Source organism: Fistularia commersonii, chromosome 8 (assembly GCF_037954325.1).
Source record: "Fistularia commersonii isolate RoL2024-O1a breed Wild chromosome 8, RoL_Fcom_v1.0, whole genome shotgun sequence".
Lineage (NCBI taxonomy): Eukaryota > Metazoa > Chordata > Actinopteri > Syngnathiformes > Fistulariidae > Fistularia > Fistularia commersonii.
Genome location: NC_141291.1, coordinates 7,388,418 through 7,411,923, shown reverse-complemented (window position 1 = coordinate 7,411,923; position 23,506 = coordinate 7,388,418). Strand labels below are relative to the sequence as shown.

General features: G+C 47.2%; 1 protein-coding gene across 3 annotated transcripts in view; it reads left to right on the top strand.

The window, feature by feature from the left end:
* Nucleotides 1-385: 385 nt before the first annotated feature.
* The window catches only part of ralylb (RALY RNA binding protein like b), an 81,077-nt gene continuing 57,956 nt past the window's right edge, over nt 386-23,506 (top strand). For 2 of the 3 annotated variants that reach the window (XM_086150873.1, XM_086150871.1), the window contains exon 1: nt 647-1,359. The gene's annotated coding sequence lies outside the window, so the exon portion shown is untranslated. The other variant, XM_086150872.1, reaches the window with a different exon arrangement.

The following is a 23,506-nucleotide window of genomic DNA, read 5'->3' as shown; positions in this document are numbered from 1 at the left end:
GACGAGAATGACGCCCCGCTGTTTCCCGAAGGGCGCTGGAGAACAGTGTGTGAACCCCAGCTTCTGACGGAGGGGCTGGTTGCGCACACACACGCACGCACACGCATGCACGCACGCACACGCACACCCCCACGACCACGGCCGGCGTTGCCACGGGATGCTCAGTGACGTCCTGCAGCGGCGGCGCGACGACCGCATAGCATCACTTAATATTTCCTGCGTGTTGCCTCTGTCACAAGTACGCGCAAGCACCTCACGCTTGCAAGAGCGGGAACACGCGTGCATGCGCCCTGTCGATGCGTGTGCGTGTGCGTGACAAAGAGAGAGAGAGAGAGAGAGAGAGAGAGAGCCGTGCGTCTTTAACAGGGGCAGGGCGGGAGCCGGAGGCGGGAGACGCGGCGACGGAGCGGCCCGGTGTGCACGGGGATGCGGAGGACTACCTCCGGACGGGGACGCGCATTCAGCATCAGCTGCTCGGCGGCGGCCGCTCATTGCTGGACGTCGGGCTGAATGAGTCACATGACCGATCCGGAGCCAGAGACCCAGGAAGGCACGGCGGCACTCCGGCACTCCGCGTCCCTTTTCGGCCAAAGCCCGTTTTTAGCCGCAGCCTTTTACTCCCGCGCGGTGAGTACATTTCCACTGGCTTTTTTTTTTTCTTTTTCTTTTTTTTTTTTTTCTCTTTTTAATTGCCCCTCCTTTTTTTCATTCTTATTTTTTTTTTTTCATCCTTTTGCCGGTGTTTGAATTGAGCATTGCCGCGGTGGTTTTGATCCCCCCCCACTCCCCCCCCCTCGCCTTCTCCTCCTCTTCCTCCTCCCCATCCTCCCTCCATCTCCCCACCTTCCTCCGGGCTTCAAGTTGGGGGGTTTATTCCGGAGCCGTTACTTTCCGCGCACAGTCGGTTCGGGGGAGGGGGTCGGTGCTTTTTGACGCATCTTTCATTTTTCCTTTTTTTTTCCTCTCTCTTTTTCTTTTTCTTTTTGTTGTTTCTGTCGACTTTTGCTGTTGCTGTGCTTTGGTTTGTGGTTTGGTGCCTCGGATCACCTTCCTCCTCTTCTTCTTCTTCTTCTTCTTATTCTTCTTCTTTTTTTAACCCTGCTGTTTTTCTTGCAGCCCTGCTCACAGGTTGGTCGTTTTTTTTTCCTCTTCCTCTCTCCCTTTTCCTATTTTTTTCTTGTTCTTTTCTTCCAGTCTCATTGCACTTTTGCCGGCGGTGGCTGTGTTTTTGGATGTTATCCTTTTTCTAGTAGGTGGACGGACGGAGTTTTGATTCTTTGGCTGTTTTTTTCTTTTTTTTTTTTTTGGTTTTTGTTTTCCGTGGCGACGAAGAATGAGCAGATATTTTCCCTTCTGCAGGTATATGATAATACTACTGATAATTATTAATACCGAGCGCGGCTCGTCTCTGTATGCACAATAAAAGGTGACAGAAAGACGCACCTGTGGCTCAAGTGTTATTTCCCCCACCTTTGCCAAATTTCTCCAGAGATAACGGACCTTCTCGGTGTGATCTAAAAGTGACTCGTCGTGCCGTGGCCGTTCGAGTCGGAGGGAAATCGGGCTACCGCGGCGGGGGCCCTTCTGACGGACGCGCCACCGTCATAAAAGTGAATCCAAACTCCGAGCCGAGGCGCCTCGGATGCGTTAGTCGTGCTCTTCCGCTGCAAAAAACGTCCGTCTCACCTCTTCCGTCTTCAAACCTGCATGTTTACCAAACCTAGACTGGAAGGAATCAGTTTTAATCTGAAATAACTGACGCACTAAATCAGATTTCATATAAATCCCAAATCTGCACGGCGTGATGTGCAGCCAGAAGGTCCCTGGTTGGATTCCCACAGTTGGCCTTTTCTGTGTGGAGTCTCCATGTTCTCCCTCACCCCGAGTCCGTGTTGGTTTCCTCAGGGTTCTCCCGGTTCCTCCCGCAGTCCAAACATACGTGGGAGGTTCAGCGGAGACCCCGAATTGTCCAGACGTGTGAATGAGTGGGTGAATAGATAATGTTTAAATGACAGGGTGGGTGGTTGTTCATCTCTGTGTGACATAAATGAGAGGGTGAATGTCTTATGTGAGGTGTGCATGAAAGGATGGATGGTGGGATGCTGGAGAATGAAAGGGTGAATGGTTGTGTGCAATGTTCCCTCTAGTTTTTCATACATCTGTGCATACAGACAACCTCCCTGAGCACACTGAGGACCACTGTGAGCAACATTCGATGTGCACGCTGTGGCCACACACCAGTATCACACCCGGGATCAGAGCTTCCATTTAGTCCATATTTTGCCATCAGAAAAGTGGCTCACTACTTTAGCTTCGCCGCATGTTTTGCACAGCAGACCTTTCTCTCTCGAAAAAGAAAAAAATCTCTCCCAGTTTCACCGCTTGTTCTTCTATTTACACGTACTCCGACAGCACTTGCAACTTAAAAGAATCGTACTTTTCACTGACCGCTCGGTTCACCGTGATAAGGGGTTAGCATGTTAGCATTAGCATCACTTAATTCCGCCACACTGTTATTATTGTTATACAGCTGTATGGGCAAATGAATTAGATTTGACACCTAATTCATTTGCGGTGCGCTAACTGCGCTGGATAGGGTTTTTTTTGTGCGCCGCAAGCAGTGCGCAATATATGAATTTTATATATTGCAACTGCGAGCAGTGCGCTATTGCGCAGTTGTGCAGCTTAGAGGGAACATTGGTTGTGTGTCTCTATATTATGTTTGAATGAGAGGGTGGTTGTTCATCTCTGTGTGACATAAATGAGAGGGCGAATGTCTTTATATGAGATGTGGATGAGAGGGTGAATGGTTGGATGTCTCTACATCCGGTCCAGGTTGAGCCCTCCTCTCCCCCGATGACAGCAAGGATGGGCTGCAGCCTCCTGCTGCTTTAGATAATTTATGAATGTATGAATGAATGAATGAATGAATGTTTCAGTGTCATCCTGCAAACATGATACAGCCTTGAACTGCTCACCTGGGCCAGTGTCAGAGTTCTCAGAGTTCTTGTGTTTACTCCGTTGAGGAACCCTCGGAGAATCAGGTTTCTGCCACTCCTGTCCGCGGCAACGAACTCAACTCTGTCCATCCAAAGCATCGGCCTGGACCTCCAAGGCCGGGATTCTTTTGAAATCGATCAGAATAAATCCGGGACGAAAAACCCGTCCAGCGTTCGCCCTGGCTCTCATCGACCTCCTCCGTCTGGACAGGCGCCCACAGCCTCGGCTATTCCAATGAATAAGAATTTCAGCGTTGTTGTCACATATTAGTAAAACGATCTACTCGTATCCGTAGCCGTCGGAATGGTGAGACCGGATGATCCACCGTGAATGGGCTGCGGCGATGCTCGGCCAGGTCACGCTCAGCTCTGGTGCTGTTCCAACGTTTGGCTTACGCTTGTACACACCGGTATGGGTTTTAATCCACCAACGCCTCTAGCATTGCGCGTTCGTCTACCGTAACGGCACGAATTCTCAGATTTGAACTCCTCCAGGTCTCTTTTTGGCACCTCCGCCGACAGACAGGGCTACGTTCAAACATCTGAGCCGAACGTCCCGGAATCGGGATGTCTTGGAAGTGTCACGCCTTCTCGGTTTCCATCTCCAGACAGATAACAAGCCCGCAGTCTTCAGTGAGGCTTCTTCAGCACGTTTCCGCGGTTCCCCGATCGCCTGGTCCGCTCCAAATAAACCTCGAGTTATTGCGTCACGACCCGCTGACGTGGCGAGGCGTCCTGGACGCGGCTCCCGCTAAGAATTATGATAGCTTCCATTGCATCCTGCAGGTTTGCCCGTTATCTGGGCCCGGCCAGACTCGCTCAGGAGACTCACGGGGGGGAATGTAATACCTCATACATGGAGATATCGCCGCAACCATGAATAAAACATCGGGACGTGTACGCTAAGCGTGTGCTTAACCACGGGACGCGTGCATGAATTTATGCCTGGTAACAGCAACTGTTTACCATAGATTAATTGCTTGGACTAGGAGTTCCGTCCACTCGCAGTCGAGGGATCGAACCAACCGACCAACGAGTGTCAACTTCCACGGCACGGCGGATTTGATAACGCGTGAATATGAACACATTACTCTCGCTGTGGTGCGCGTGCAGGGAATGCGAAGAACCCCAAAGTCGCACGGGAGGTTAAAGCTGCAGGTGGTTTTCAAGATGGCTGCTCTGTCGGTATCCATGGCGCGATTGCTCTCACTTTCCTGATGATGAAACCTAAGGTTTTCATTGGTGAACTGATGAATTTGTCACCACAGAAAAATAGACAACGGTCAAATACTATTAGTTCAGTGAGCGGCTGAGTCATTCTACCGGCTGTGAATGAAAGTGTATGTTTTATATGATGATTATATGACGTATCTGTATTGTTACAATGAAGGAGTGAATCCTTGATGCCTCCAGATAATGGGGGAATGAAAGGGTGAATGGTGTGTGTTTTTATATGACACGTGTGTTCGACAGCCTACATTGTCTCTGTGTATTTAACTTGTTGAAATGATACCATTTAGTTTGTGTTTGTGGGTTGTTTCTAATGGATCCTACATTCCTGAATGCACCGCATCACAACTTTGTATGATGCGCGAGAAGCTATTTTTTCCCTTTTGGTGCAGCAGAGGCTAGCTTGGTTTTTCATCTTTCTTCATGTTCACCTGGTTTCCTTAGATTATTTCTGTGTGTGAATGACAGAAGGTCAGTTTAATTGTGTTTAATGTTGAGCGCTAACGTTATGTTAACTTGTACTGCTTGTCTGTGCACAGGCCGATACGGGTTATACTGTTGTGTCAAGCTAATCGGCGGAGGGCATGCTGTCTGTGAGCCCTTTGTGAGGATTTGTTTGTAATTTGATTCATTTACTGTCACTGTTTAGTGAAATACCGCCCTTTATTATCTTCTTGTTTGTGTATACGTTATAGGATTATACTGATGGTTCTGTTGTATTTTTGTTATTGCCATAGCAATAAATGACCAGACTGCAGGAAAAGCTGTAGAGTTAATGAATAAATGAATGAATGAATCCCTCAATCGTTTCGCGGTTTTCGTGTGCTTCCTTTTGGTTTTGGCTATTAAACCAACAAAACCACTCTGCGGAAGGTAAGCCTGAGGTTTGCAGTTTTATGGAATTTATAAATATTTGTTTTCGATTCGGCTTTTAGCAGATTTAAACTGCTCGCTGCTCAGAGTTGCACTTTCCCAGGATTATCTTCTCTCCACGCCAAACCTAAAGTTTACAATTTTGTCGCGTGATAGCCCCCCCCCCCCCCACGCTGTCCTCTCTGAGACGTCAATTTGAGAAGTGAGTGGATCCCGCACTTCATATTCAGGGCAATTAAACCCCGATTTCAAAGTCTTCATTCATCTCATTCCAGTTGCAGCTGCTTCCTTTTGACTCCGCCCCCTTGTACATTTAGCAGATAACCAAATCCAATCGGGGCACCGAAGTCTTCCAGATGTTCTCCCTCATGTCTGCTGGGCATCCTTGGATGAGACACTTATTTAGAAACGACCGGTTCACACACATCCGTGGAAGCATCAGCTGGAGTCCCTCCTCGGCCGGTGACCCTGCATCTTCGGAAACGCCGGTTCATCTATTAAAGAATCGCTGAGGAGAAGCGGGTGTGTGACACGGGAGGAGCGGAGGGGCGGGTCGGGCCGGCCGAGGACTGATTAGCAGTAGACAGGATGGCGACCGCACAGACGCCGGCCCTGGAGGTGGAAGAACAGCAGGAGCAGAAGGACGAGGCCCTTCCCGCTTTGTGCATTCTCTGCGGGGGGTTGAATGTATACATGAACACCAATTAATTATTCTAATGAATTCAATAACGAAAGTGCACGTGCTGCCGGCGGTGTTCAGACAATTAACGCTGAAATGCCGTGCTTTTGAATGGTCTAATTGGCTTTTGTTTGCTTGCCGGATCCGTTGCCGAGCGTGGCTTTCCCTGCCTGAGCTGGAGGTCCTGGGAGGAGGCGCCGGCCTCGCCGCAGATGAGGTTTTGAACTCGACACTTTGTTAATGTCTGTAATTTCGGAGTTGTTTAATGCGCGGGTGAAGAAGTGCGAAGCCTGAGCTGCTCAGATGCTGCGGAGACGCAGCGATGCAGAGAATATCATCCCTAGATTACCTTCGGGACCCGATTTGTATTTTCTACAGTAGGGCGTCATCTTCTGGGTCGGCTCCGAGCTGCTCCTGCAGGGATCAGCTGTTTCCGCCGGCCTCAGCTGTCGCTCACCTGCTTGTGACCAGCTGCGCGAGCGGTGACGCTCCATCTCCACGGAGACCACGCGCCGCACGATACCCGACGTAAAGTGACATTCACCGCTGCAGACTCAGCGGCGGTATCCACGTTGCCATAACGACAGCGTCACATCGCCTAAAGCGCCATTCGTGAGGTTCACGCTCCTGGAGCTGATTAGCGGGGAAACACTGCTGCCCCCTCACAGTCAGCAGTGAGGTCGGAGATGCATTTTCAAAACGACTCATTTGTCTCATTTCGACCAGAGGACGTTTTTGTTGACGTCTCCACATGTTTGCATGGGGTTCTCAGTTCATTGGAGACCCTGAATTGTCCAGATATGTGAAGGTTAGGGTGAATACTTGGGCGTCCGGATATGGTGTTGGAGTGAAAACATGGATGGATGTCTGTACGAGGCGACCAATCCAGGGTGAACCCGCCTCTTGCCGAATGTTGACCGGGATGGACCGGGATAAGCAGCATAGAGGATGAATGAATTAAACGAATGCATGCATGTTTGCAGTATCTTGAATTGAGATCAGGCACATCCTGACTTACTTTTTAAGTTTTGAATGTGCTACTCTGCAACAGAAGGTGAACAGAGGACAAGGATGTTCTTTATCATCGTTGCAATACCGATAGAATCATAGAATTGTCTCTCACTATATATACATATATATATCTATATATGTGTGTGTGTGTGCCTGTGTATCTCCCTCAAATGATTATTTCAAGGAGAGAAACAGCTTTGGACAGAGTGCTACCTCCTTGAGTCACATACAGAGAGCACGACCTCAATTTTCTGCGTCTGCCACTAGGAAGGCACAGGTGCACTCAAGGAGCCGGGGCTAGCCGGCTAGCCAGCTAGCATCTCAGAGTGTGTGAGTGCGTGTATGTGTGTGTGTGTGTGTACCCCCGAGGGCCGAGACATGTCCGCCGAGCTGAACCTTTTATGTTTCTCCAAACAAACGGTTCACTCAGGGGTAGCGACGGCCGAAATGTACTGCGCTCCTCGTTGTAGCTTTGATGGAGCCTGACAGCGAGTCTGCAGCCGACCGCCGCCGCCGCTGACGGCTTTCTCATCCACCGACGAGCGAACAGTGTTTTTCCCCGCTCCTCGGGATCGAACACATCAAAAAACAAAACCAAATGCAGGATTCTCCTCTTGCATATTTAATTAGCATCGGCGCCGTTGAATTAGCATCTCGCACAAAGCGGACGCGCTCTGTGTTTGCACGCACGCGTTCCTGCGTCCGAGGAAATCTGGTCGAGTTCTTCCAGGGGACCCTCTGAGCTGAACCTCGGGAGAAATTTAAAAAAAAAAAAAAAAAGTGTCTCCTTCGAATGCAGCTCTAACCACTAAAGGAAAAATTAGATCTCCCATCATTTACTTGCCCACTTAGCCTCTAAAAACAATCTTCTCCTGAAACATTAATAGCTTTTCAGACCTCTTGCAGCGAGCCTCAGTCTTCTGGGTAAATAATGCTTCTTTCACCACATTGATTTTTTTTCCTCCAGGTTCCGACGCCGGAGGAAATCGAGGAACTCATTGCAACATGTTCTCTCTGAAACCCACCACTTCTCTTTCTGACTTTCTCTAATGAACTCCATAATTTTTCAGACCTTTATTTATTTTTTTTAATCTGTTTACGGCATCACCCAAGTAGATGTCACACATTGTTAGAGAATATTGATTTTACTTCTGCATCCACAGCTTCTTTGCGGGCAGTGTTTGCAGATGACATTGTGCTCTGCAGTTTGAGACCGGAACAGGTGGAGGACAATCTGTGGAGGTGGAGTGGAACGAAGGTTAGAGTGAATAAGAGGGATCCACAAGGAACGAAAAAGCGGCAATGAAGAAGGTGGAGGAGTTCAAGTACAGAGGACCAACAGTCCAGAGCAGAGGAGGGATGGTTGAGATCTGGGTAGGAAGATGCTGAAGTTGGAGGTCTAGCCGAGGGGCCAGAGCGGAGGTTTATGGATGGCGGGGAAGAGGGCAGGAAGTTTGTCGGTGTCAGGATTCAGAGGGTTAGATGGAGGCAGGTGATTGGCTGCCTCGGCCCCTGAAGGAAGAAGGAGATCTCCGGCTTCTTTATGAATCCTTTGATCGTCCAGGCACTGTGATTCATGTCGGTGTTGTCTTTGCGTTTGAAGACGGCACCTTCCAAACATAAAAAGAAAAGACAGATCGCAAAGTTTAAGACGCTGTGGCAGAGGGTGCGGTTCGCAGGCCCGTCAGTAGCCGCTTGCATTAGCGTTCCCGTTGGTCGGATAAGGCTCCCACTGCTTCCTCCAAATATCAGTCCAGGACTGGTTTGTGGATAGTGCGGCTTTTTCTTTCTCAAGACGTCAGTCACTGATGCAGTTCCTACCAACTCGTTATGCAACCGTTCAGTCTTGCAGGCATTAACGGGAAAAAGGGCACAGGATTTGCAGGCAAATAAAAGAACCCCGGATGCTGCGGCGTGCACAGATTACAGAAACCTAATGGCTGCCTCTTGAAACGCACAAAAAAAATCAAGTATTTTATCAAACAAAATCCATATGTGGGACAAGACTAGTGGAGATCAGATTTAATAGAGGCCAAGTCTGCATTCCGTGATCTGCAGCTGGAAGTACACCGAAGCCTATTTTCACACACTGTACTTGACTAGACATCTATTTCCATGATGCACGGGCAAAGGTAGCCCAATAAGCGGATCAAGTGGTGGAGCTTGCATCCCTCCGTTCAGAAGGTTGGCGGTTCGACCCCTAGCTCCTCCTGTCCACATGCCGAAGCATCCTTAGGCAAGATACTAAATCTCAAGTTTCTCCTGATGGTCTGGTTAGCACCTAGCATGGCAGCTCTGCCGCCATTGCATGTGTGCAAAGCCCTTCGAAACTGCTAGTAGTTGAAAGTTACCCTGGCGTAATTCTCTCTTCTCATTATCGAACCATCCGCCGTTTTTATTTTTGAGAACTTTTCCATAAGCATATAAATATCCGGGGTTCATCCCATGTCGTCTAAAGCCAACGGACGTATGAGCCAATGGAAGGCTATCGTGGAATTGGCTGTATCAAACCATCATTTCACTCGTTCCCAATTCCACCCTTCTCCAAAGGGGAAAATCTGAGCCTTTCTATTTGTCACTTTTTGTGGAATCAGATAATTCTCATTTGAGTTCTAGTCACCTCTGGAAATTCTTGTTAAACTTGAACTAGATGACTGATGGGCTCAGCTTTCCTGTTTTACGTCCTAACTTACACCAATTCTACATGTTACTCAACTCCAAGCTTACTGGAGTCCAAAACCCGGCATAACCCATCGATTAGCGGATCCGTCAGTGGATCTGCTGGATATGTGAGCATGATGTATCTACACGTGATGTCCAGTGGAAAGATTTAGCGCACACCATTTCGAGGCGTCTGTTTTTAAACCGCCGGATGTAAACTCAGAAAAGACACACCCTGCAGCCTCTTCATGCTAAATGCTAGCAGGCAGAAACAGGAAACTGATTCCGCACGCTTGATTTATTTTGCTATTCATTCATGGAAGCTGCGGGGGCGGGGTGGGTGGGTGGGTGGGGGAGGGAGATAATTTTCCATCAGTTCCTGAAGAGCCGGTGATTGACAGTCATTTTGTATTTTACGCGGAGATGTGAGATCGTAGCTCGACACGCTCGCGCCGTAATGGACGTAAAAGTGAACTGCGGCTTCTTTATCTTCTGGCTTTACTTTAACACATAGCACTCTTAGAGAGAAGACACCTGTCAGTGACACTATCTGGGAGCGCAAACATAATTAAGTCATCTGGAAGACACATTACATATGTAAATGGCATTAATTGCGGACACGGGTTTGAAATATTCATTCCAATTAGTGCGGTGGTTTGGGCAGGGATCTCCTCCGGAGGAGTGTAATCACTCAGCTAATTAGGTCAGGCCGTGCAAGTTAAAACAATCTGAAAAGCAATTTCAGCTCCCAATTAATTTCCCGGCCACGATAATGAAAATAATATAGGATGCAAATGTGTGAGTGGGCGGCGACGATAGGGATACTTGTAAAAACACACGCGCGCGCAGCTGGACAAACAAGTGAAAACACAAAAGAAAACAGCTTTTATTAGTTTTGATGATCTAAAGCCCCCTCTGCACGCTGCAGGAACTTTTTGCACTTTCCAGAAGCTTTTCAGGAACTGGGCTGTTCTATGTTGTAGCCAGTAATCATGACCCTCGCTCCGGCAGAACGGCTCTTGAACCTTTTTCAGGTCAGCATCCATACAGGCAGGAGGGGTCCACCACGGGGACGGAGGTCCTGCTCCACGGTTCCTCTGCCATCTGAATGCACCGAAAACAGTTCTAGTTCTTCTAGGAGCTGCAAAAGGTTTATGCTGTGCAAAAACAGTTCTTTTTACAGCCCCATAGGGGCTCGTGTGTCGAGGAACTCAGAAGCCACACCCATTACCAGACACTTCTGGAGTACAGAACACCATTTTTAAAAATATACTGGTCACTAGTCAGATGTTCTCTTGAGAAATGGAGCGAGGAAGCGATGCATGCTTTTCTGGCCTTTGCAGAGGAACATCTACATTTTGGCAAGAATACTTGCAGAGTTAGCTAACGGCTAACGGGCTTCTTTACACAGTGACCCCTAATGGTGTCTGGATAAGCTGCACTGCGTCTCACCGCCACCTCTTTTGCTGCTCTGGTGTCTCACATCTTTTTGTTTAGTCCCCACTCTTGCCTCCCCCTTGCCTCCATTAGTTCGATAGGGTTGACTCTTAGCATGATTAGGTCAGTGACACACGCATAACTTCATCTAGCGTGCGCCATTGGGTGCTACATGGTCTAAAAATGGCGCTGTGTAACTGTACATCTCCTCGCAGTCTGAGTTTCCACTGAAATCAGTGTAGCATAACAGAGCGGCTGCTAATATGTTACATAATATCTTAAAGCTAGCATCATGGGGGGGTTTGACATCCGCCTTACAAGAAGAAAGTACAATATGCATAAAGACTGCAGCACTCTTAATGAGCCTGCAGATACGCTTTTAAATCTTCTGCACGTCCTCCGTTGTGACTGGGGATCACCGTGATTATATTAGCATAATAACTGTGGACGCTCCGCTTAACATTTGTTTATTTGTTTGTTTGCTCACTAGCCACCGCATATTATGGCTTTCTAAAGCCACTTGCCACCGGGTTTCTTTCACAGCAGCGTCCAGAGTGACTGCCGCAGGAGACTCAGTTCCGGGACTGAGAGAGAAGGAATTGGACTAATGGTGCAACGAGTGGCCCGTTCACGCTGCGTGGACGTCACGTCCAATTGCACAGTCGGCGATGTCAATGCAACTGTGTGTGTCAGAGAGGTGTGTGACGATGCAGAACCTCGTCCTAAAAGAATAATCACACGATTAGGGCGTAACTTAACTTCAAATGTGTGGAAAAGCAATTTGCAGAGCATGCAGAACCACTTTGGGTTGTCGAAACGTGCCTCGCCGGTCGGGAGAGTTTGATTCGGGCTTCCTTTTAAATCTTGAAAATAAAAGATCGAAACGGAGAGGAAGCTTTTAGCCGACGCAGCTGCGAGAACGCCGTCCACATCCGTTTCGGGCAGATGATACCAAACCCCCTGGGCTGAGGCGCTCCGTTCTTCAGACATTTCACCTGCTAATTGCGGGCGCCGCATGCTGATTTAGCTGCCTGCTTATTTTCCGTTATCAGTAAGTGAGACACTTTTTTTTTTTTTTCTTTCCCCATTAGCTCAGATTTAAACACCCAGGTCGACGGCCAGATCGGCCCGAACGACATCTTCGCTGAGTACGACAGCGACCAGCATTGGAGATGATCCGGTGGCCGGATTGTTTTCTCCTCCTATCCCATTTGATGGCAGCCAGAGACATTTTTATACATATTTTACCATAAATTAGGTGAAGTAACTGTAGCCAGGTTGGTTCGGTCAGGACCACTGTGTAGACGCCACAGCTTGTCCTCTCACAAAATGCAAAAATCACAGAAATGACTTCTGATGAGACATTGGTCGAATTGAAACCTCATATTTGGAAACAACATTGCATGTGGCGGCGTTTCTCTGAGAGGGGTGAATGTCAGAGACCGGTGGCCGCAGGCAGCTCTAAACAAATCTGCACGTCGATATTGCGGTGCCTCGGTCCAGAACACAAAGTCAAACCCAGCTGGAACAGAGAGACAAGAACTTAGCTGCTTTTGGACATAGAAATTCAGAGAAAAAAACTGTCCTGTTTGAGTTTAAACCAGGAAGTAGCCTCCTCAGCGAGGATCTTTTAGCTTTGAGACCACGGAAGGGACCAGTGTGACGCAAGCCACGTGCACCTTCAGCTCCAGACAAAAACAAACCACCGAAAAAGAAGAAGAGGAGAGAGACTACACGGCCAACACAGCTTTCATGGAATATCAATTATGGATCATCAGATGGTTGAGGTGTTTCTATCTTCTCCCAGCATTGCTTTGAAGTGTGAAGAACCCCGTTAGCTGTTTGCTAACTCCGCACTTAATCTGCTCAAAAGGTAGATTCTCCTCTGCAAGGCCTGGCAACTCCTCTGAGGCGCTGCAGGACAGAAGAGCTCGGACCTCTTCGTCGCTCCGTTTCTCGCTTCTTCTGTCCATTTTATCACGAGAAAACATCTGACCGGTGACCAGGATAGCTTTTAAAAATGGTGTCCTGCACAAAGTATCTGGTCATGGGCGTGGCTTGTGACTTCAACCAACCGTAAAAACACCTTGCCTCGGAGTGGGAGATTAAATGTGCCTCCTCCGGATGCTCCAAAAAGCAGCGTGGTTCCTGAAAAGGTTCTTGGAAAGTTCCTACAGTGTGAAAGGGGCAGATGACACCTGGGCCGATTCCTCCCCCACCACCCCTGCAGAGATAATCCTCTGGGTTGTCAGTGGGAGTCCGATTTGTCTGGAGTGTCTTTTTTAAAGTATTCATTTTCGCGTTAAAACAAAATTTGTGTTTCACTGAATGGTTTGATGATGATTTTATTTCCCGCCCACTTCTGGAACGCATCGGTGCGACACGAGTTCAGGCGCAGCCATTCAACGCCGGGAGCATCAGTGGGAAGCAGCGGAGGAGACTCCTTTCAGAAACATATGGACGGACCGCAGCCTTTCAGAGCACAAAGCCTCCAAGACCTACGCGCACACTGGTTTTTGCAAAGACATTTCAATTCAAAGGGAGTCCAGGGCGTCTCCGGGCCGGATGTCAGGGCTCCGCTTTCTTGCTTGCCAGCAGGTCCTGTGAAAAAACCCAGTTGGTGCAAAGCTAAGGACCGGTTAGCTTTACGTGCTGCACTTTATTAGGTTTTAATTACAATTTAGTGCTGGCGGCTTTGAGCAAAGTAATGGACTCCTCTCGAGTCTGCAGAAGATGATAATAATTTCCTCCCAAAGTCCAAAAACATGCAGGAACTCCAGATGTGTGAATGACAGGCTGAATAGTTCATGTCACTAAATGCCATGAGAGAATGAATGGCACGCTGAGCGAATGAGTGAGTGAATGATTGGAGGTCTCTTTATGGGGAGTGTATGAGAGAGTGAAAGAATGGCTGTTTGTCTCTATGTGGCACATAAATAAGAGAATGAATGTCTCTATGTGAATGAGAGTGAACAGTGGGGAAATTTCAATTCACCCAGCAGAAAGTGGCTAGTAAAGTCAAGGTAGTTGTAAGGGACAAGCGTTAAGAAAAATGTAAAAAAAAATAATTAAAATAGAGAATATAAACAATTTAAATGTGCAAAAGTGGCAACTCGTAGTGTACAACAATGCTTACAGCTGCATCGCCTGTGGTGTCTGGGTGAATAGATGTATGGATGAGTGAATGAATGACAAGCAGTCCATTGGAAGCAGAGTGAATGTTTTTCTCCATTCGATGTGAGTGGTTGCCCAGTATGACCTCCCTCTCCATCTGCAGGATACTAGAGATAGTGAATATTTACAGAATGAATGAGTGAACATGACTTTAGCATATGTAGCACGCTTAGCGGATAGCCTTGCATCACAGACTTGAGCTTTTCCAAGAGGCCTTGATGGTTGCGGGCGAAGGTGGCGTTGGAGATGCAGAGACGGCTGTCACAACGCAGTTAAAATGAGTTGGAAGTCAGTCAGGTTGACTTTTGTGTTTTTAATATGAAACGACATTTCCAGCAGATTGAAATTTCTAAAGGCTTGGTGTTTTTTGGTCCGTCTGTGGGTGACTGTGGATTCACCTTTAAAACAATCGTTCGGCTCCTCCTTTCACTATCTCAAAGTGAGACTTCAAGTGCTGTAATCGGACTTTTCAGATTTGGCCTTTTTTTTTTTTTTTTTTTTTTTTTTATGTATCCAGCACCGCCCAGAGCTGCTCATCTGGAAGAGGAGATGATAAGACTTTAAAAACAAACCCACATCAGCCTCCTGAAGAGAATACCCTGGTTTTTGGCTGCATGTGTTTCTGGTTGCCTCTGGGAGAATGCGTTCGGTGAGAAGCAACGGCACATTTCTGGCAAAACCCAAGTTTTTTCTTGGGTTTTGCCAGAAATGGGCTTGATATCTGAGCAGATAACCCGGCCAAGATGTCCTACAGATCAGGTCTGCAGCCCAAAGGAACAAACATACTCCCTTTTTCTTTCTTCCAGTTGCAGGGTTAGCCTGATAAACAAAACAGTCCCCATTTAGGCTCGAGGAGCGAAATGATATTGTCCAACCAATGCCGAGAAAGCGCCGTCTGTAATTCAAGTTGGTCTCGGGTTATATAACCTTAAAACACACGAACCCTGTGTTAACTCTTGTGCAGAGCAGCAAACGCGCAGGTTTGCATGTGAGTTGAAGGCAGTGATGTGCAGTCAAAGGAGGGAGGGGAGGCCGTGCCTCACTTGCCAATCTCGGGGAGAAAAAATGTCAAATGATAAAGGAATTGAATGGTTATATATATATATATATATATATGTATATATATATACATATATATATATATATCAGTGATTTCCCTCTAAAGGTTTTTTAACTTAACTTCCAATGCGTTTTTTTGCGCTGAGCGGTGATAAAACGATTGAGAAGAACCACTACGTGAGGCACTTTGTTTCCAGGGGTTCTTCTTGCAACTCCTCGGTTGCAGAATACGGTGACGGCAAGCTAGCATTAGCAAGTCAAGTGCGATCATCCATTTATTTTTTCCTCTCCTCACTTTCTAAATGGAGGATTACATATCCAGACTTTGACAATTTTTTTAAATTGGACTCGCATGGATTTCATTTAGAAGTAAAGGTAAGACCAGAGTAACTTTTTTTTTAAATTAAATGTTGAAGTGTACGTATGCCAGACGGCGGTTCCCACGCTCACGCCTGTCACCACATACTGGAGAATGTGGAATCATTCAGCCGGTCCTGAATCGGCCTCTCCGGTGAGGTCACTGAAGGCAACACAAATCTCCCGCTTTAAGTTCTCCGTGATGAACGCCGGGGATTTGAATTCCCGCCGGTGTCACGCTAATGTGCTGGGATTTGTCCTCGCAGGAATCTGTTATGGGATTCCTACTTGAGAAGCAGTGTTAAACACACACTCATACACACACACACACACACACACTCAAGGTGTATTTTTAGCCAGCCCCCCTTCTGCGCTGATTGTGATTTAATAAGTGTTGAAAAATGTATGGGGGGGGGGGTTTACTGGGGTTTGAGAGATGGACCTGGAAAGGTCGTCGGGAATTAGCGGCGTGGGCGGAGAAGCTTAACCTTTGGCCGGGGCCGCCTGACAAGGAGACAGGAGCGGCCTGATTGCAGTCGTTGTGTAAGCCGGTGTTTGATGATAATTACACACCCCGTTGTTTGCCTGGCCCCATAAATATTTCATGAGCTGCTAGATTTAGAAAGGATTCTTTTTTTTTTGTGTGTGTCCCACAGCGCAAAATATAAGGTGGCGTCATTGTTTACAATACTAATGGCTTCCTCCAATGCTGGCATTTGTGTCTTTTTGCTCAGAAGTGCTCTCGTTCTTCTCGCGCTGCTTTTAGAAAGCCTTTTTAAATTAACCTGTCGGTTCATGTTTATTCACGGGGACTCCAGGATGTTCCTGTAGAGGGAGAAGGTTCTCCCGTGGGGCGGGGGGGGCGGGAGGACGTCAACGACGTAGCACGAGGAGTCGGGACCTTCTTATGTAAACTAGGTGAAGCCTCATAGGTGCGGTGTTGGGAGGAGCTGTGGAACATCTAACCTGCAAGACCGCAGAACTGTTTGTACACCAAAAAAGGTTTCGTTGGACTTCATGCGTCTTTCTGTGAACTTTAAAAATTCAAAGTCCGTTGTGGTTTTAGGGTATAACCAAAACTCTTGGAAGATGGTGAAAGGTGTTTCCTCCATTCCAGAAGATCCATGGGTGACCTGCATGTTGCAGGTGCAGCAGAGTAGAACAAGTTTCCCCTAAGACAAAGATGTATTTAGCGTTCCACTTGGAGTCAGCGTTGGGTTTTATTGAATTTAACTTCCGTGGACATTTGTTGGGAAATCCAGCTGAGTGTTAATATTCTCTTGCCGTGCTGCAGAGACAGAAGCTCGTCTGCACCCACCTGTGGATTGTAGTTTGTCTCCCAAAACGGCGTTCAGAGGGCTGGGCTTGGATCCAAACATTGCCGATTCGGTCCCCGACTGTAAGTTGCTCAGTGGCTTCCCGCTCAGGTGTCATCCGTGATGGTTGACAACGTCGCGTAGCAATAAAAGTGACGAAATGAATGGCTTTCCCTTCTTCCTCTGCTGCCATCAGTGTGTGAATGGCTGTGTTAGCCATGAGACCATCTACCATTCTCGGTGTGAAGAAGGTCAGCGGCGACATTACGGCAATTACAGGGAATTGGTATTTATTAAATAAAAATAACACAACCTGGCCGCTATTTGAAAAAGCTGAAATGCAATATCGTCTCTTTCATCGGATCTGATTCGGCTGGCGTTTTTAAATGCACAGCATCAGCGTTGGCCTTTGTGTACAGAGGGGAAAACAATTCGGTCTTCAAACAGATGTAGTTATCTATCATCGGATTGTAGAGACGATATACCCAATATCCCGAACGCACAATATGATCGTTGCATAGATAAGTCTTTATATCAGGAGTTTAATCATTACTGTTAGCTTGAAGGTCCGCAGTGAGCCGTCCATTTGCACACGCTGGAACGTTTTCCTTATTCATGGTTTTCAAAACAATATCTGAGTCCCTCGGTTTGATTTGCGACGAGACGCCGGATTGTCTCAGGGAATATTTCGGTTTTATTCAGCGGCCTGGAAAGTCCCTGCGGCCGCGGGCTGTGTCATGTGTTCTCCGTGATCACACAGACAGCCGGCGTTCTCGACTGGAAACGTGTTCCAGGTGAAGGCTGACGTGGATGAATGGAAATTCCTCCTTTTATAAAAGCTTTCCTGGTGGTGCCAGAGTCGTATTGCATGGCGGGGAAGAGCTTTGAGCTTCCTGCACACGGCCAGAAGGTCCCTGCATGGATCCCCACTGACACCTTTCTGTGTGGAGTCTTCTTGTTCTCCCTGTGTCTGCCTGGGGTTCCTCAGGGTTCCTCCCACAGTCCAAAAACATCAGGAGCTTCATGGGAGACCCTACATTGTCCAGATGAGTGACTGAGAGGGTGAATGGTTGTATTTGGCTTAAAGGTGTGAGAGTGAGAGGGTGGATAATTTCATGCCTTCATATGTGATGTGATGGACTGTGGACTGGGGACTGGTCCAGGGTGAACCCCAACAAAAGCCTGCATAGACTCTAGCCCCCCCCCAGTTTTATAGATCATAAATTATTGAATTATTACCGTCAAGTATGATTACTGATAAAAAAAAAAAACATTCCTCCCCTTTCCGTATTTTCCCTCCTTGCGCTGGATTCAGCGTAAAGCCGTTTACATCAGACATTCTATTTTTGTCATCAGCAGTAAAGAAGGAGGCGGACGAAGAGCAGGCAGAGTGTTAAATTCTCATTCCAAGCTAAAGGTTTCTCATTTGCAGCATTGTTTTTTTGGACTGTTACCGCTTGACAGATGGACCGATGTGACACTCTTGGTAATTCTGTGCCGTAAAAGATGCTCAGATGATGGACAGTATCCTTTGGAACTGTATTTTAATAAGCATACCTGTTATATTTGATTGAGCATACATGTCATTACTGAGCAGGAACCAGCGAGGTTGTCCGTCTTACGGTGATCCTGCAGCTGCTGGAGAGCCTGGCGCTCTGAGAACCACCTGCATCTGGATGGTGGCTGTGCAGCTTAGGGCTGCACAGATGTTACACCAAACATCTGATCATTTTAAACACCTGCTCTCTTTTTTTACTCTCTATGCATTTAAAAAGAAAAATATTCCGGTCAGTCTTGTTCCTTTCCGTCACCAGTTACTGGTCTTTCTGAAGACTGAATATCTCACAATGCAATACAACAGAGACTCAGCAGATAACATAAATATTTTATACCTTTCACTCTATTTGATCTTGTTTTTTATTCTTACATTTTTTTATTCATATAATTATTATTTTATTTTATTTTTCTATTTATTGTTGTGCCTGTCACGTCTACAGTCACGCATGACGAAAATCCCTACACCTGTTAGTTTTTGGACAGTTAGAACCAAAACCCGATGTTGTGTGATGGAAGAACAAGACGCTTTTATTTTGAAAAAAATCTAGCTTTGTGGCCTACTTCCTCCCTACCATGACAGCTCTTTGCAAATTGTCACTCCATATTTGTAGTAGAGAGGTTGTGTTCAGTCAGTTGGAGGATAATGCTGCTCCTTCCCGGTGGAAGTGCGCCGCTTAGCCTCATCGGACTCAGAAGTCACCGGCTGGATCCGGCTGCCTGTTGAAAGAGCAGGAGAGATTTCAATCAGGGAAAACATGCGCTTCATTGTACAGAAAACCAATGGGATCGGCTTTTGACGCCAACGGAAATTGTTTTTAAACGCGGTTGTTTGGCCAAGGGGTAATGTCCGCTCGACCCCGAGGCTGACTGTGCCCTATGACATCGGCTACAGTAACGCTCCCCATCGCGAATGTCATTTGGCAGGTATGAACATGAGCGTGAACGGTGTGCCGCACCAGGCTCAAGGGCACGGCGCCTCCGACAAGCAGGACGTGACCTCAACACAACGTTGTCGTTTGTTTAGTTTAAAAGCCGCCGGACCGGAAGTTACCGATTTACGGGGATTCCATCACTTGGTTGACGTCTCTTGCCTTATTGGCGTTTCTCTGCACTTCGGTTTCATCCGAAAGTTAGCGATGCTTTGCGCGGGTGATGGAGGGTTTAATGTAAGAGGCCAACGTGCCCTGCATACCTGGCGTCATTCGGTCGGGGTGTATGTCTGGAAGCTAACGCCGAAGAATGTCTGACAAGGATGACATTTTCAACAACACCATGTTATTAAGTCCTTGTTTTAAATGCTGTCATTACTCGCTGCTGCCTAATTATGACGACTGGGCCTAATGTAGGTTAAACATCATTTCCTGCACAGTCGCATTTGTCGCTGACGGCAGTTTACAATTAAAGTCGCCATGCTAATGCATCGTTTTATCAAACTGTAGATGTTTTTGATCACTGTTTGAGATTATTCGTTCAAAATTGGGCAAGATGAATATCAGCGCCGTAGGCCATTTACGTTTAATTATGCACAAAATTAACAACGTTGTGACTCTGTATGGAAATATGACACTTTCTCCATTTACTCTTTTTACGGCACAATCCGTATGTTTTCAGATAAAGGCATCGCTTTCACAGAAGGAGGGCAACCTTGACACGGAGGTGTTTTAGGAATCCACACGCAGATGAGCGTGTATTCAAGTACAATATACACTCATGTCACATGGGGCTGTGGTAACCAAGCTTTGAGAAGAAGTCGCTTAACGGCCCACAAAAATCTGAAATCCGTGTAGATTTCAGCCGAAGAAGAAACATCGCGATGCCCGCGTTCCATCCGGTGGAGCTGCGGTGTTTATGTGACGTTCTACAGCCGAGGGAATTTATCATTTTGGTTGAAGGTTCTATAATGAACCCACTTTACGAATATAATGAAAACTCCTCTGCAAGTATTTTCCCCCCAAAAATGCTTGACTAATTCAGGGTCTGGCTTTAAAGAAAAGCACATTTCCTGACAGGGACAGATGCGCTTCCAAAGGCTAAAGTGACTCAAACACTGAAGCAGGTACTTTCAGCAATACTTTCCAATACGAGCGGTCACAACCGGCTCCCTGACGACCTCCAAGGGTTGGTCATTGGTCTGCGGATCTGCACGTGTTCACGAACCGGATGCCAAACACGTCAGTGTTCCATCAGCAGATCGACAAGGAAAGCAGAAGGGACACAAAACAATATGAACGAATGAAAACCTCGACATGACGTGTGAATGAGAGGGTGAATCGATCGAAACCTCCCACCTCCAACCCCAACCACAGGAGAAGCTGTAATGACCTAACGAATGAGCAAATGAATGAAATGACCACTAAAACTCAAAGACACCGAGTGAACTCCAAACCGTCCGAATGGAGAGGCTCCATTTTTTTTTTCCTCTAATTTCTCCCTCGTTGTAACGTCAATCCATTCAACTGTTGTTGGAGGAAATCTATGGCAACGATCCGTCACAGAAGGAGACGAGGGAACTTTGTATTTAAGAGGAAACGTGCGGCTTCGAAGCCGCAGGTTACTTTGATATCTGTCTATAAATATAGATGTATTCGACGCAGAGACACAAAATCAGAAAAGACTTCAATGATATTGCAGATTAAAAGCGAAAACCCTACGCTGGGTGGCAGAGACGACTGGCACGGCGACGGAAAGTAGGAATCGGACCATGTTTTGACAAGCGGAGCCGATCTCTGCAGGTGCAAACACGCAACAATTGCGTCTACACAACTCTTGTCATGTGACCAGTCAAGTGTACTCATTTCAAACCCGTTTTTCAGTTTTTCTTTAGCCAAACATTTTCCAAACTAATCCTGCATCTTTTTCCCCGTTGCTCAGTGTGGTCATGGGAAAAAAACATTGCGGGGTTTTTTTTTTGTTTTTTTTTTAATTATTAGTGTTAACGGTATGCAATAATGTTGTTTCATTATCCGACATGTAGCACAAATCCGTGCATCGGCCTCCCGCCTTTGCAATTAATTAAGAGTGACGAGAAAATTACAGGAATAAACGAAAACCTAAATCTGAGCACGTATGGCGCCTCACCTCGGGGCGGAGTTGAGGGCGTCGGTTTGCTCGGAGGACTTTGCATCGCCGAAGCTTTGCAAAGCCGGAGGAGCTTAGAGAAGAAATAGGTCGGACCAAAAAGATTAAGAATCCCTTAATGAGACATTAAATAGTTCCCATTACTCCACCGTAAAGGAATTACATGAACGCACTGTGAGTGAATTAGCGAACCGCGAAGGTTTAATATTTAACAATACTTCTGCAAAGCTAATTAGTCCAAACGTCTGTGGTTTGTGGAGGAGAAGAAGCACCTGCTGTCCACGAACCCGTGTTCGGACGTCGTGAGATGGACGGGAACTTTTTTCTGCCAGCGTTAAGTTTTAACGGCTAATTTACATTGTTAAGAACATGATCGCAGATTCAGACCGTTAGCTTTTAAAGAAATGCAAAGAAATCAGGGCAGCAAAGACAGGCGGATATCCTAGCTCTGATTGGCCGAGAGGCAGGGTTCACCCTGGATCCGTCACAGGGCCACATTTAGAGCCCACCATCTATTCACCCTCTCATCCACACATCTGGACAATGTAGGGTCTCCACTGAACCTTCTGCATGTGTTTTGACGGTGGGAGGAACCCGGAGAACCCTGAGGAACCCCACACAGACGTGGAGAAGATGGAGACTCCACACAGAAAGGAACCCTGTTGGAATCCAACCAGGGACCCTCTGGCTGGGAAGTCCTGCGCCGCCTATCATTCCGATATTCTCATTTGTGTTTTTCCCCGGCTTTTCTACGACGAGGGTACAGTTGACGTCTGAAGAGAAGCGAAGAGAAGGTGCGATGGAGGTCCTGTCATTATTATACCTGAAACCATCTTCTCACTCAGGTCTGCACTTGACGCCTTTAAAAAGTGCACAAACTATTAGCTTAGCATGAGGCTTAGCAGGGCTTCAGTTTCCACCTGCCACATTAGCCCCTCGATCCTCCCTCTCTTCTCGCCTCCAAAGAAGCTCCCGTCCGCCGTGTCCCCCTTCTTCACACCTGAAAATGGAATCAGAGAATCGAAACCATTAGTCTCGGCCATAATGGCGTCGCTGACAACTGTAAATATTTTCACCAAATTCCATCCGGTTCAATACATTGCTATCCTGAAAGTTCAAACGATTACACAGCAATGCTCTTTCATCAATCTGCCGGAAGGAATGAACCTCTGGGAAGGAGAAGGCCATCTTCGCGTGTCCTCCGCATCCTGAATAATGGAGCTGCGGGTAGTCGCGTGTCTTGTTAAAATGTTAACGAGACATGAGTTGGCCTCGGCGGGATGCGTCTCGTTTTCGGCGAGGAGCCGCTCCATCGCTGCTGGGTGGGGGGTTTTGTCAGCGATTAGTCAGGACCGCAAAATGTCACTCAAAACTAGCCATTTAATTGCGGGTTTGATTTTTGCCATCATGTCGTTGAGCTTTGGAGATGCTGTACAATATGTGTGTGTGTGTGTGTGTGTTAGCGTCATAGCGGCTAGTTTTTCTCACTGGGAAAGCAGACTACCTCAGAACGAACCTCTGACTCATGGGAAAGCCCATGGGAAAGAACACACTGATAATAAATGTCCGTTCCAAACATCCGATGCCTTGAATGTCCTTCTCCTCTATTAGATGATGTTCACCTCCTGCATGTTACCGGAGGTCCTCTTCTTCTTGTCTCTGGAGGTCCTCAGTCATCCAGGTCATGGTTAACTCTTGTTGAAGTCTTTTCATGGCAACTGGACTTGAATGTCTTCCCCCTGAGGATGTTTCACCTCTCATGGTGGTTAAGGGGAACAAAGGTACAACTTCTGGGCCTTACCTGGGTTCAAATGGGAAGAGGTGCAGCTGCACTTCAGCTTGTGTAAAACAAAGGAGAAGAACCTGTTAGATCCCTGGTCTGAGGCTCCAGTGGTTTCACCGGAGCTTGGCTGTTGTGCTGGATCTTCCCATGTGGTTTTTGAGGGTGCGGATGGACCTTCTGTGTGCGAGATGATTCCGGTAAAACGTTGTATGTGGCCGAAGATTGTGGCTCGGCCGGAGAAGAATGGCCTCTTCTCTGGCCAGAAGGCGGACATCACTGTCTCCACCGAGTG